The sequence below is a fragment of the Cervus elaphus genome, chromosome 27 (assembly GCF_910594005.1).
Source record: "Cervus elaphus chromosome 27, mCerEla1.1, whole genome shotgun sequence".
Taxonomy (NCBI): domain Eukaryota; kingdom Metazoa; phylum Chordata; class Mammalia; order Artiodactyla; family Cervidae; genus Cervus; species Cervus elaphus.
In genome coordinates this window covers 38,254,287-38,267,230 of record NC_057841.1, presented here as the reverse complement: position 1 = coordinate 38,267,230, position 12,944 = coordinate 38,254,287, and positions in this window count along the sequence as shown.

Below are 12,944 nucleotides of genomic sequence, written 5' to 3'. Positions count from 1 at the left end.
GGGCCGGCGCCGCGCGCGCGCGCGCGCACGCTGGGCGCCTCCGCCCGGGCCGGGCTGGGCCGGGCGGGGCGGAAGGCGGGGCGCACCCGGGGCTTCGCGAGCGGGCGGGGAGGCTGGCAGCCGGGACGGGTGGACTGGGTGCGGCGGTTGGCACCGCCCTGGGCCCGGCAGGCTCTGAGCAGCCACGCAGGGCTCGGGAAGCGGCGTGGGATCCGCACGGGGAGGAGCTCTCGCCGCCTTCGGTCGGGTCCTGGCCGTTGCCCCAGCTCTGCTTCCTCTGGGCTGCAGCGGTCGGGAGAGTTGTGGCAAGAAAGGATGCTTGTTATTGTTATTTGGGAGATACGTTTTTTTTCTGTTTTTAAAGGCACGGTGCCTCTTCGCCGATAGGAACCAACATTTTAGCACCAGCGGAGGCTGGTCTTCTGTAGTGCCTTAGCGTCAGCCCTCCGTGAACCCCACGTCGTTTTAACTCGTCTTTGCTTCCATGGGAAAATTACGAAGCAATGTAGTACATAACCCTCTAAACTCAGGGTGTGTGTCAGGGGAGCTTTAAACTATGGACTCCGGAAGATACAGTCAGTAGAAGTCAAGCTTAGTTTAGTTTAAAAAAAAGGAAAATAATCTCATAGGAAAAAAAATCAATATTTTGTAAACTATTCATACTAGTTCCCTTACACCTTTAAGCTTCCCACTCTAGTTATCGTCTTGATGTGTGATCCTGCCGTTTCGATTTAAAAACATTCAGTGAAACTTAAAATTGTGATTTTACTAGACTGAAGTAGAACATGAAAATAATGGGCCTTTCCTCCTAATTCAGTTGCTTCATTGACTGTTGTGGGAGAGAGTGAGACGCCTTACCTAACCTACTTACTGATAAGGTACTTTCAGCAGGAAATCTGCCTTAATTCATTTCCAATCAATGTTCAGTTTGACTCATAGGTCAAATAAAGGATTGCTAAAAATCGAAAATGTGGATGTTTTATCCTCCACTGGAAAAGGCTGCAGACGAACCAATTGTCTTTCTATATGAAAAGCACCGTACAGCATCTGAACAGCACACCAACTTTCTGCTGTGAGTCAGAGCTTAGGAAAATGTACTATTGTTTGAAACATGGCATTCTGTTTGTATTGTGTTAGATGCAAGAAATATTGAACTATAAAATCCACAGTATCAGTGAAGATAAAAGTCAGTCCTCACAAAAGACAGACAATTAGACAAATTTCAGGTATTTCATGAAATGCTTTTGCAGTGACTTTTCTTGGCTCCAGTATTTTAAGCCAGTCATGTGAATTAAATTTATTTTTAAGCATAGAGCTTAAAATAAATCTGGCAGCTGCCCTAAAATAAATTTCCTAAACCCTGCTTGTTCTTTTTTATTACCATTTTTAGGTAGTCTTAGGAATTTTGTTGTTTCTCAGAACTGTGAGCATTATGCTGCTTTCCACTTGGGCACATGAAAAAATGCTGGTAGCTAAGACAATACTTGAGTGGTCCTGATAAAATGTAAGTGGGACTGAAAGTCCATCTGGCTAAATTACTAGAAATATAGGTGGGGCCTATATATTTTATTGATCGACAGAGCTATCTGATTATTGTAACCCTACACTAGTTGTCTTTTACCATAAGATAGAATGACTCTGTATCAATGTTTTTGTTTTTCAATAGAGAAGTCCTCACCTGTAATAGAATAGGCTTATATGACATTAAATTTCCTTTCTAACTTTAAAAATTCTATGGTCATTAGTTTCTTCAAAGCATTGTGGACATTTGAGATCACCCTTAAAGTATATATTAAAATCCTAAATGCAATTACAAACTATTGATAGCATGTACAAATAGATTAAGAATATAATACTGATTACACATACTGAGTGCTTACCATCTGTTAGGCAATATGTTTGTGTGTGTGTGTGAAGTTGCTTCAGTCATGTCTAACTCTTTGCAACCCTATGGACTGTAGCCCACCAGGCTCCTCTTCCATGGGATTCTCCACACAAGATTACTGGAGTGGGTTGCCATGCTCTTCTCCATGATATCTTCCCAACCCAGGGCTCAAACCCAGATTTCCTACATCACAGGCTGATTCTTTACCAGCTGAGCCATCAGGGAGGCCCTAGAATTATCTCCCAGCTGTATTGTTTACATCACACAGATAAATGATTCCATATAAAAAGGCAATTATAAAACTTGCAAAGTGGTGGTGGCTTCCCAGGTGGCACTAGCGGTAAAGAACCCACCTGTCAATGCAGGGGACATAAGAGAAACCAGGTTCAATCCCTGAGTTGGGAGGATCCTCTGGAGAAGGAAATGGCAACCCACTCCAGTATTCTTGCCTGAAGAATCCCACAGACAGAGGAGCCTGGCAGGCTACAGTCCATGGGGTCGCAAAGAGTCAGACAAGACTGAAGTGACTTAGCACACACCCAATATGGTTTCAGTCCCTAGGGGAAAATGTGAAATGAAAAGAGCAAGGTGTGAATAAAAAGGATCTTGACAACATTCAGTTAACAGTGACTTGACTAGAGGTTTCCGAGCACTGGGTCCAGGAACCAGGGGCCATCCTTGGTGGTATGTTCGTAAAGTAAGCAGTTCTACTTTAAGATTGTCTTTCAATCTGAAATTCTCTTGACTACTTAAAAAAAAAAAAAAAAACTAAATGTACTTTCCTTTAAGAAGAAAGAGTAGCTGGAAATAGTACAGTTTTTTTTCATGTTTTCACTTGGAAATTGAAAAATTTCAAAGTTGGCAGCTTAAGCAAATGTATCAAGTTAGTTATATTTTAATTTTTCTGGTTTTTGGAATTCAAACATCTGGAAATGTTTAATTTAGATGAGACTCTTGCTCGGACCTAATGAAGAGACTGCGGTGCTAAAAGAATTTGAGTGAGGCATAGCTGGGAGAGATCATGGAAAAAGTAGAAAGATTTGGGTGTAGACTTGTGTATAGTGAAAGACAATTAAGTCCAAGATTCCTTTGCTTTTGGTTATTTGGTAGGAAATAGATTCCTTTTAATGTTTACAGAATTTCTTTCACAAACAGTGATGTAGTAATTAACCTCCAAGGAGGGTCACCATTGAACCCTGTCTCCCAGTATTCACCCCCTCCTGGAGGCCCCTCCCACACTGAATCTGGGCTGGGGCCTTGTGACCTGCTTTAACCAGCAAAGTGCAGCAAAAATGGCAGTGTGCCGATATCAAGCCTAAACTATGTGAGTTTGCCTGGCAACTAACGGTTTAGTGCTGTGGGAAGTCCAACTAAACTGAGATCACCATGGTGTGAAGAAACCCGAGCTAACTAACCACAAGAAGACATCAGATGGAAGATGACTGAGGAATCCGTAGAGAACAGAGACTCTAGACTTCTGACCCACGTCAAGCCATGCCAGCAGTCCCTAGCCATTTGTAACGCCCCTGATGATGCCACAGGGAACAGAGACAAGCTAATCCCCCCACACACTGCCCACACATCAGAATCGTGAACACATAAGAAAATGCTTGCTACTTTGAGCCACTAAGTTTTGGGATAGTTCTCAGCATGAGATGACCCAACAGTTGGATTTCAAGCAAAAAAAAAAAAAAAAAAAAAATTCATAGTTAAATGTGCATATAGACATATATGGAGAGTACCTTTTATATTTTTTTTTATCTTAACCATGACACAAGGAAGTGGTCCACAATAAAGTGTTATAAAGGAATGACAGGGTTTTCCCGGTGGGGAATCTGCCTGCAGTGCAGAAGATGCAGGAGATGTGGGTTCAATCCCTGGGTCAGGAAGATCCTTTGAGGAGAAAATGGCAACCCACTCCAGTGTACTTGCTGGGAAAATCCCGTGGACAGAGAAGCCCAGTGGGCTACAGTCCACAGGGTTGCAAAGGGTCGGACACGACTGAGCGAGTGAGCACACACACACACACATGCACACAAAGGAATGACAAATTAACTGATGTTTATTGCCTTTACTTCAATAAAACCTTTGTACAAAAGAAATGTAAAAGCTTTTTAATCACATTAAAGAATGCTTCCAGATTTTTTAAAAAATTATAAAGCTATCATATTCCCATATAAACACATTTTCACCTGTATTTTAATATTTTCTCAATTTAGTGCAATGTCTAGTCTGTCTTAAAAACATACCAAAAATTCAGGTACATACTGTAAATTACTTATCAATTGTAATTCAGTGCCATAAATTGCATGTAATTTCAAAATTGCATACCACAAATGTGTTAAGAATGTTATGTGGCTAAGTTCTTGCAGAAACTATAGCTACATTTCCAAAAAAGTATGATACTTATTATGTTTCATGTAACTTTCCAAAAGGGCATTATTTTTTTCTTTTTTTAGTCTAGAAGAGCTTCAATTGATTCTGAACAACTTTAGTAAACTCAAAGTTGTGAAAATTTACGTTCAGTTCTGTTTTAGGAAGTTGGTTTTATATGATTAATATTTTCCCACAAAGTAGTTTATATGTACACGTTTTTCTAGATCTATGATGTGAATCAGGAAGAATATGTTACTTTACTCAGGAGTGCTCTTGAGATTAGGCAAGGTTTTCTTTTCTTTCTACAGAACATTCAAGCTTGGGAGTCAGTGTAGTTTGACATGTTTATATCTACTAGGTGTACAGCAGTAGATGTACATGTTTACATCCTTTACGTGAACGGTAGTAGTAACATGGTTACATCCTAGGCAGCCTAAGTGCTGCCTAGGAAAGTTGAGGATTCGGCATCTATCAAGATTCTGCAAGAAAAAGTGTAGAGCCAGCCATGAGCACAGGGCGCCCTTAAGGGCTTCTCCTGACTCACCCTGGAATGCTTTTCTCTAACATCTGTTTTTTATTTCTTAGAAGTTGCTATTCCATTCAACTGCAAAAATACTTGCACTGACCCTGGAAACAGAATGGAGAAATAGAAGGAAACAGATTTCTGTAAAACAGCTATTTCCCTGCTCTATGTTATTGCCATCTTGGGGACCCTTCTGCTACCACACTCACAAGCTCCAGCATGTAAATTTCTGATGTTGCAAGTTCATTCCAAAGGTGGGTTCCACAATAGTTTGTGTTTATGGAACCCCTGAGATGGTGTATACATGACCCTAGTGAAAGAGGAAAGGCCAGATCAAGGAGATAATAACAGATACGCATGGTTGGTCACAAACTCTTTCATTTTTTCCAAGAGCCTCCTGTCCATATTTCCCTAGTCCCACCCAGCAGCCCTCCACTGAGTCCCAGTTATGAGCTTCCTGGCCCACTGCTTTTTAGGCACTTATATTCTTCCTCTTAAGGGCCTGTAATTGGTGAATTGCCTTTTTTGGCAGTGACAGGCTCTTCACTCAACATCTACTTCCCTTTTTTTTTTTCATAACAACTTTTATCACTCATTTCTGTCTCAACTTTAAGACTTCCATGCCAAGCCTGGCAGTCTGTGACGACCTAGAGGGGTGGGATGGGAGGAGGAAGGGAGGCTCAAAAGGGTGGGGATATATTTATATATTTATAATTATGACTGGTACATGTTGCTGTATGGCAGAAACAAACACAATGTTGTAAAGCAATTATCCTCCAATTAATTTTTTTAAAAGACTTCCATGCTAAACATGTAGAAACAGAAAAATGTCTGTTTCTGAGATTTCACCATTTTCCCCCTCCCTTTCATTCAAAGCCCAGTTGATACGTAACATCTCTAAAATCCCTGTAACTTGAAGAGAGGCACTGATTCCTAATGTTTATCCATCAGCATGTAAATATTACCCTATATACTCTACCAAAGAATGCTCAAACTACTGCACAATTACACTCATTACTTTACACGCTAAAGTAAAGTAATGCTCAAAATTCTCCAAGCCAGGCTTCAGCAATACGTGAACCGTGAACTTCCAGATGTTTAAGCTGGTTTTAGAAAAGGCAGAGGAACCAGAGATCAAATTGCCAACATCCGCTGGATCATCGAAAAAGCAACAGAGTTCCAGAAAAATATCTATTTCTGCTTTATTGGCTACGCCAAAACCTTCGACTGTGTGGATCACAATAAACTGTGGAAAATTCTGACAGAGATGGGAATACCAGACCACCTGACCTGCCTCTTGAGAAACCTGTATGCGGGTCAGGAGGCAACAATTAGAACTGGACATGGAACAACAGACTGGTTCCAAATAGGAAAAGGAGTACGTCAAGGCTGTATATTGTCACCCTGCTTATTTAACTTATATGCAGAGTACATCATGAGAAACGCTGGGCTGGAAGAAGCACAAGCTGGAATCAAGATTGCCAGGAGAAATATCAATAACCTCAGATATGCAGATGACACCACCCTTATGGCAGAAAGTGAAGAGGAACTAAAAAGCCTCTTGATGAAAGTGAAAGAGGAGAGTGAAAAAGTTGACTTAAAGCTCAACATTCAGAAAACTAAGGTCATGGCATCTGGTCCCATCACTTCATGGGAAATAGATGGGGAGACAGTGGAAACAGTGTCAGACTTTATATTTTGGGGCTCCAAAATCACTGCAGATGGTGACTGCAGCCATGAAATTAAAAGACGCTTACTCCTTGGAAGGAAAGTTATGACCAACCTAGACAGCATATTAAAAAGCAGAGACATTACTTTGTCAACAAAGGTCCGTCTAGTCAAGGCTATGGTTTTTCCAGTGGTCAGGTATGGATGTGAGAGTTGAGCTGTGAGAAAAGCTGAGCGCCAAAAAATTGATGCTTTTGAACTGTGGTATTGGAGAAGACTCTTGAGAGTCCCTTGGACTGCAAGGAGATCCAACCAGTCCATCCTAAAAGAGATCAGTCCTGGGTATTCATTGGAAGGACTGATGTTGAAGCTGAAACTCCAATACTTTGGTCACCTGATGTGAAGAGCTGACTCATTTGAAAAGACCCTGATGCTGGAAAAGATTGAGGGCAGGAGGAGAAGGGTATGACAGAGGATGAGATGGCTGGATGGCATCACCCTCGATGGGCCAGAGTTTGAGTAAATTCCGGGAATTGGCGATGGACAGGGAGGCCTAGCGTGCTGCGATTCATGGGGTCGCAAAGAGTCGGACACGACTGAGCGACTGAACTGAACTGATTCTTTCTTGGGGCTTCCGCAGTAGCTCAGCAGTAAAGAATCTACCTGCAATGCAGGAGGCACAAGAGACTCCGGTTTGATCCCTGGGGCAGGAAGATCCCCTGTAGAAGGAAATGGCAACCCACTCTAATATTCTTGCCTGGAAAAGTCCATGGACTGAGAAGGAGCCTGGCAGGGCTACAGTCCATGGGGTAGCAAAGATCTGTGCTGCCTGCATATTCTTTCCTAATAACCATGACCCTTTATAAACTTTGCTTTTTATTTGCAGGCAGTGTTAGTGCTCTGCTAGTTGAATTAATACATATGCTCTTGTTTATGTGTTCTTGCCGTTACTGCTTCATGTGTTCCCTAGGGCATATGCTAGGCCTTTAAAAGCAATACTCATGGTTTTTTTTTTTTCTTATAAAAATAGTACATGCTTATTTTTAAGATTTTGGGAAATATGGAAAAGTAAGAGAACAAAATTCACCCATATTCCCACCACTCAACTATAATCACTATTGATAATTTTGCAGTTTTTTTGTAATTATTTAGTTCCCTGCAGAGGTTTGTTTGTTTTATATGCTGTATGTACAGTTCTTATATAATGGTTATTTTTCAGTTTACATGATGATTTGTATAAGCATATTTACCTTAAATATATTTTAGTACCTACATAATATTCCAGTCCAGAAATTTATCATAGCTTATTTAACCATTACTATAAATAGTGCTACGACTGAGTGACTGAACTGAACTGAACTGAACTGATAAATAGTGCTACTATAAAGATTTTTTGTGCATAAGTTTTCACTAAGTTTTTTTGTGCATAAAGTTATTTTCTTTCCCTTCTTTTTTTGGATGTTTTTCCCTTTAAAAAAATTTTTTTAAATTTTATATTATAAAATTTTTCCTTAATTGAAACTTATTTCCTTCAAAATGATTCTCAGAAGTGGGCCAAAGTATTTTAAACACTTTTGATGTATTTTGCCAAATTGTTTTTCAGATAGTGATGCAAGTTTATACTCCAGCTACTTATATTTATTTTATTTATTTTTAATATTTACCAAAAAAATAAACAAAATATTTACTGTTTATTTATTTGGCTGCACAGGTCTTAGTTGCAGCAACTCTTGCTGTATGCAAGATCTTTAGTCTTGGCATGTGTAATCTAGTTCCCTGGGCCCCTGCATTTCTAACAGAGCCTTAGCCGCTCAACCACTAGGGAAGTCCCTGGCTGCAGACATTTATGTCCCTTTTAATATCTCCTCGCTGGTGCTGAATGTGTCATTATTAACATCTTAGCTCATTGTTGTATTAATTTGCATATCTTTGATTACTACAAGGTTGAATATTTTGCCATTTGTTGTTAATTAGTTGTTTTTCTTTTTCTATGAAATAATTTATGATTTGTGCCTATTCATCAGTTGGGCCTTGGGATTTTTCTTACTGATTTATATGAGGGCCTTGGGATTTTTTTCTTACTGATTTATATGAGTATAAATATGGACGTATGTATGTATCTGTATATATGTAGGTATGCATATATATGTATGTCTTAAGGATACTAAGTTTTGTCTTAAAATTGAAAATTTTTGCCAATTTTTTATTTCTTTAAACATTTTGAATGTATTTTTATCAATTAAAATACATACTTTCAAAAATTCTGTCAATGACTTTTTAAAAGGAATTTGTTTTACTAGTTTTATGCCTAGAAACTCCTCCCACCTTCCAAAAGTTTGATATATATATATCTCTCTCTATTCTTTTTTGTCTCCTTTCCCCACCCTTGCTATGGCTTGCTTTCTACATAGTTTTAAAATTCCAACTGAAATTCATTTTAATATACTGAATAAGTTGAGAATCTACTTGTATCTTTTCAAATTGCTGAACAGTTCTATCAACATTGTTTATTAAGTTAACTTTCCTTATTGATTATGTTACTCTCATTATACATTAATTGTAATATCTATATTTATTCTTGAACTATTGTAATTCATTGCAGATATATTAATTCTACAAACATAATAATACAATGGTAGTTAATGTGATTATTTTAATAACCCAAAAAAGTTATTCCTTCTTTGTTACTTTTCTTTTAAAATATATTCCCAAACTATTTTAACCAGTTATTCTTCCATATGATTTTAAGAATATTTCTTCATGTACCTCCTCACTCTGTATTGCATTCCATTACATTACTATTTTAACTGAAAATATTTTATGACTTAATTTGGAAGGAATACTTTATGATATTCCATCTTCCAGTTCAAAAATCAGTAAACTCTATTTATTCAAAAATTGTAAAAATGTTTCTTGACAAAATTTTATAGATTTTATCACCTAGGCAACACATATTTCTCATTGGGATTATTTCTGGGATTCTAAAATGTTGGTTGCTGTCTTGAATAAGACCTATGTTCTGATGATTTCATGATTATTGGTATAAAGGAGCAGTGTTGAATTTGATATAGATAGTGGCCTTTTACCAAGCCATTTTGCTGAACTACTATTGGGTCTATAAAATCTTTCAATGTCCTCCAAAGAGGGCACATAACAAACTGTGACAAATCACTAATTCTGAGATATATCTCAGTTTTGGAGAGGTTAAAATGTGGAAAACGGCAAGCCATAGATTTGATAAAATATAGATTTCTAAATGATGATGATTGGGTTTCTTTCTCACCAGTAATCATATCTTACATCTATTTAAGGTCTCCATGTCTTGGCCAGAGCAATAGAGGCAAATGACAGGCAGTCCCGTCCTTCACCAGTTTTCCAGAGAAATAATTCATCTATAAGCCTGATGTTAACTTTCGATTAAAATACATACTCTTCATCATTTTAGGACAATATCTTTCCATTCACTGGATATCAGTCAAATACCAATTTCATATCTTCTATGCTGTGCATTTATTTACTTATCATTTTTCTTAAAGTGTGTCACATTTTAAATGTAAATTTTAAAGTAAATTAACTTAAATTAAGTGGAAAACTTTCCATCATTATAGAAGTTGGAAAAAGAAAAGCAAAAAGAACAACAAGAAGATGGAAAAACAGAATCACTTTCCATAAACGGGAGGTAACCATAAAATTTTTTGAAAAGAACAAAACAGTGTTATATTCTGTTTACTTACTGTTGCTTGCTTAAGGCTCCAAGCCTAATGCCAACTCCGACTTATTAAAAGAAAAAAGGATATTAGCAAGTATTGAAGGAACATGAAAAATTGAAACTTTCTCCTGGAAGTAATCAGATTACAAAGAAAATTGCAATAATGTTCTCAGCATAGTTAAAACCTTGTCTGAATCTCACCTAAAATCTCTTAACTGTCATATATAACACACAGAAGTGTTAATTATATTTATTGTATTGTACATTGTATCCCTAGTACTTACCTTATAACTGGAAATTTGTACATTTTGACTGACTTCATCCACTTCTTTCTCCCATCACCTGCCTTATTTTTGGTAACCACAATTTGATCTCTTTTTCTGTGTTGGTTGGTTGGTTTTTTAATATAATTGATCTACAAACACTATGTTAATCTCCATTACAGAACATAATGATTCAATATTTCTATTCATTCAATCACCGTGATAAATCTAGTTGCAATATGACACTATACAAAGATATTACATAGTTATTGACTGTATTCTCCACACTGTCCATTTCAAACCCCTAACTCATTTAAAACTTTAAATAATTAAAAAAATAAAGAATACTTAAGTGAGGTTTAGCACATCTTTAAGAGTGTCTGTTGTCTTCACAACATGGCTAGACACAGTTTTTTGGGTTCATAAATATTTGCCCTAAAAATTCTTCAGATTTGCTCCACTATCATTTTTAGACTTAATGCTACTGAGGAAAAGAAAAAGACCAATCTGTGTTTTGTCTGAAATTTCTGAAATTTCAGAATTTTCTGAAATTCATATTTCTGAAATTCAAAAACTTCACTGGGATAATCCCAGGGGTGGATCTCTTATCATAATTTTTTTTCTGGAAGAGGGAACTTTTTAAAAGACTAAGTTTCTTCACCTCACTGAAATTTTCTTGTTAGTTTATTGCATATGCTTCATTTATCTCATCTTTTGGAATGTCTATTATCAGTACTTAGGGTCTCATCTTTGTCTTCCTATCTCTCTTTCTCTTCTTTTGTTCTACATTCTGAGAAAGCTTCTGAAGTTTGTCTTCTGAGACATTGATTTGATTTGCTGCACTGAGATGTCTGCTACATATGACCTTCAGAATGGATTTTATTTGAGTTACTGCATTTAAAAAATTTATTTTCCTTAAAGACTTTCTTTTTCCTTTTGCCCTCAATATGTTTTCATTTCAATTTAGCCTGCTCTCTCTTTTTAATACCCTATTTGTATTTCATAGACATTGGTTTGAAAAAAAAGGTATAACTTAGATCTAGTAAAATGCACAAATCTTAAGGGTACAACTCAGTGGAATTTAAAACATGTACACACCTGTGTGAACACCACCAGATCAATTACTTAAAACACTTTCAACATTCCCAAAGTCTCTCATCCCTCTTCCCATAATTAGCTCACCATAAATAGCTCATTAATATAGATTAACCTATATTGTGATTCTTATCACCATAGATTAGTTCTACAAGTCTTAGAACTTCATAGAAATGAAATCATATACTATGTACTTTCTTGACTTTTTAAATAGATTAGGGGAACATTTTTTAATTGAAGTAGATACATATAACCTAAAATTTACCACTTTCATCATGTGTAAGTGTTCAGAAAAGTGGTATTAACTGTACTCACATTGCAGTAGAACCATCACCACCCATCTTCAGTTTGGGAAGATGGGATGTGATTTCTAGAACATCCCATCTTCCCAAACTGAAATCTTGTACCCACTAAACACCAACTTCCCATACCCATCCCGCACCCCAGCCCCTGGCAACCTTTCATCTCTATGGCTTTGGTACTATTCATAGTATTCTATGAATGAGGTACTATTTCAGGTACCTCAAATAAGTGGAGTCACACAATCTATCTTTTTTGTGTCTGGCTTATTTCACTTAGCATAATATCTTCAAGTTCACCCATGTAACGTGTAAGAATTTTCTTCCTTTTTAAGGATAAATAGTATTGCATTATATGGAAATACCACATTTTGTTCATTTATACATCCATTGATGGACATGTAGATTTTTAAAAATTCATCTTTCTAAATGTCTTCCTCTTCCTGTAATAAACCAGTTTTGGATAAAGACTTCAAAAAAAGTTCTTAGGAGATTTTTATATCTTATACTGCAGAAATTTATTCCATAGTTCTCACTCGCCACCCCCTACCCTCACCCCCCTTTTCTCAGCTTTGAGAGAAAAATATCTAGGCCCAGAATTTAAAAACAAATTAAAGGCAGAGTGTTGTTATTTAGTTCCCTCATCATCTAGCTTAGGTACTGATGGACTCTCTTCTCTAATATATACTTTTTGATGTGGACCATTTTTAAAGTCTTTATTGAATTTGTCACAATATTGCTTCTGCTTTATGTTTTGGCTTTGAGACATGTGGGATCTTAGTTCTCTGATCAGGAATTGAACCTAGACACCTAGCATTGGAAGGGGAAGTCTTAACCCCTCAACCACTAGCGAAGTCCCCCTTTTTAAAATAAAAGTATATATATTTTTTATTTTTTTGGTTGCAGCACACAGGATAGTTGATCTTTGGTGCAGCATGTGACATCTCTAGATGCCGCACCACACAAACTTTTAGTCATGGCATATGGGATCTAGTTACCTGACCAGGGATTGAACCTGAGCCCCCCAAGTTGGCAGTGCAGAGTCTTAGTCACTGGATGACCAAGGAAGTCCCTCTCTTCTCTAATATTCTGTGATTTGATATCCATAGGACTTATTCTAGTTTTT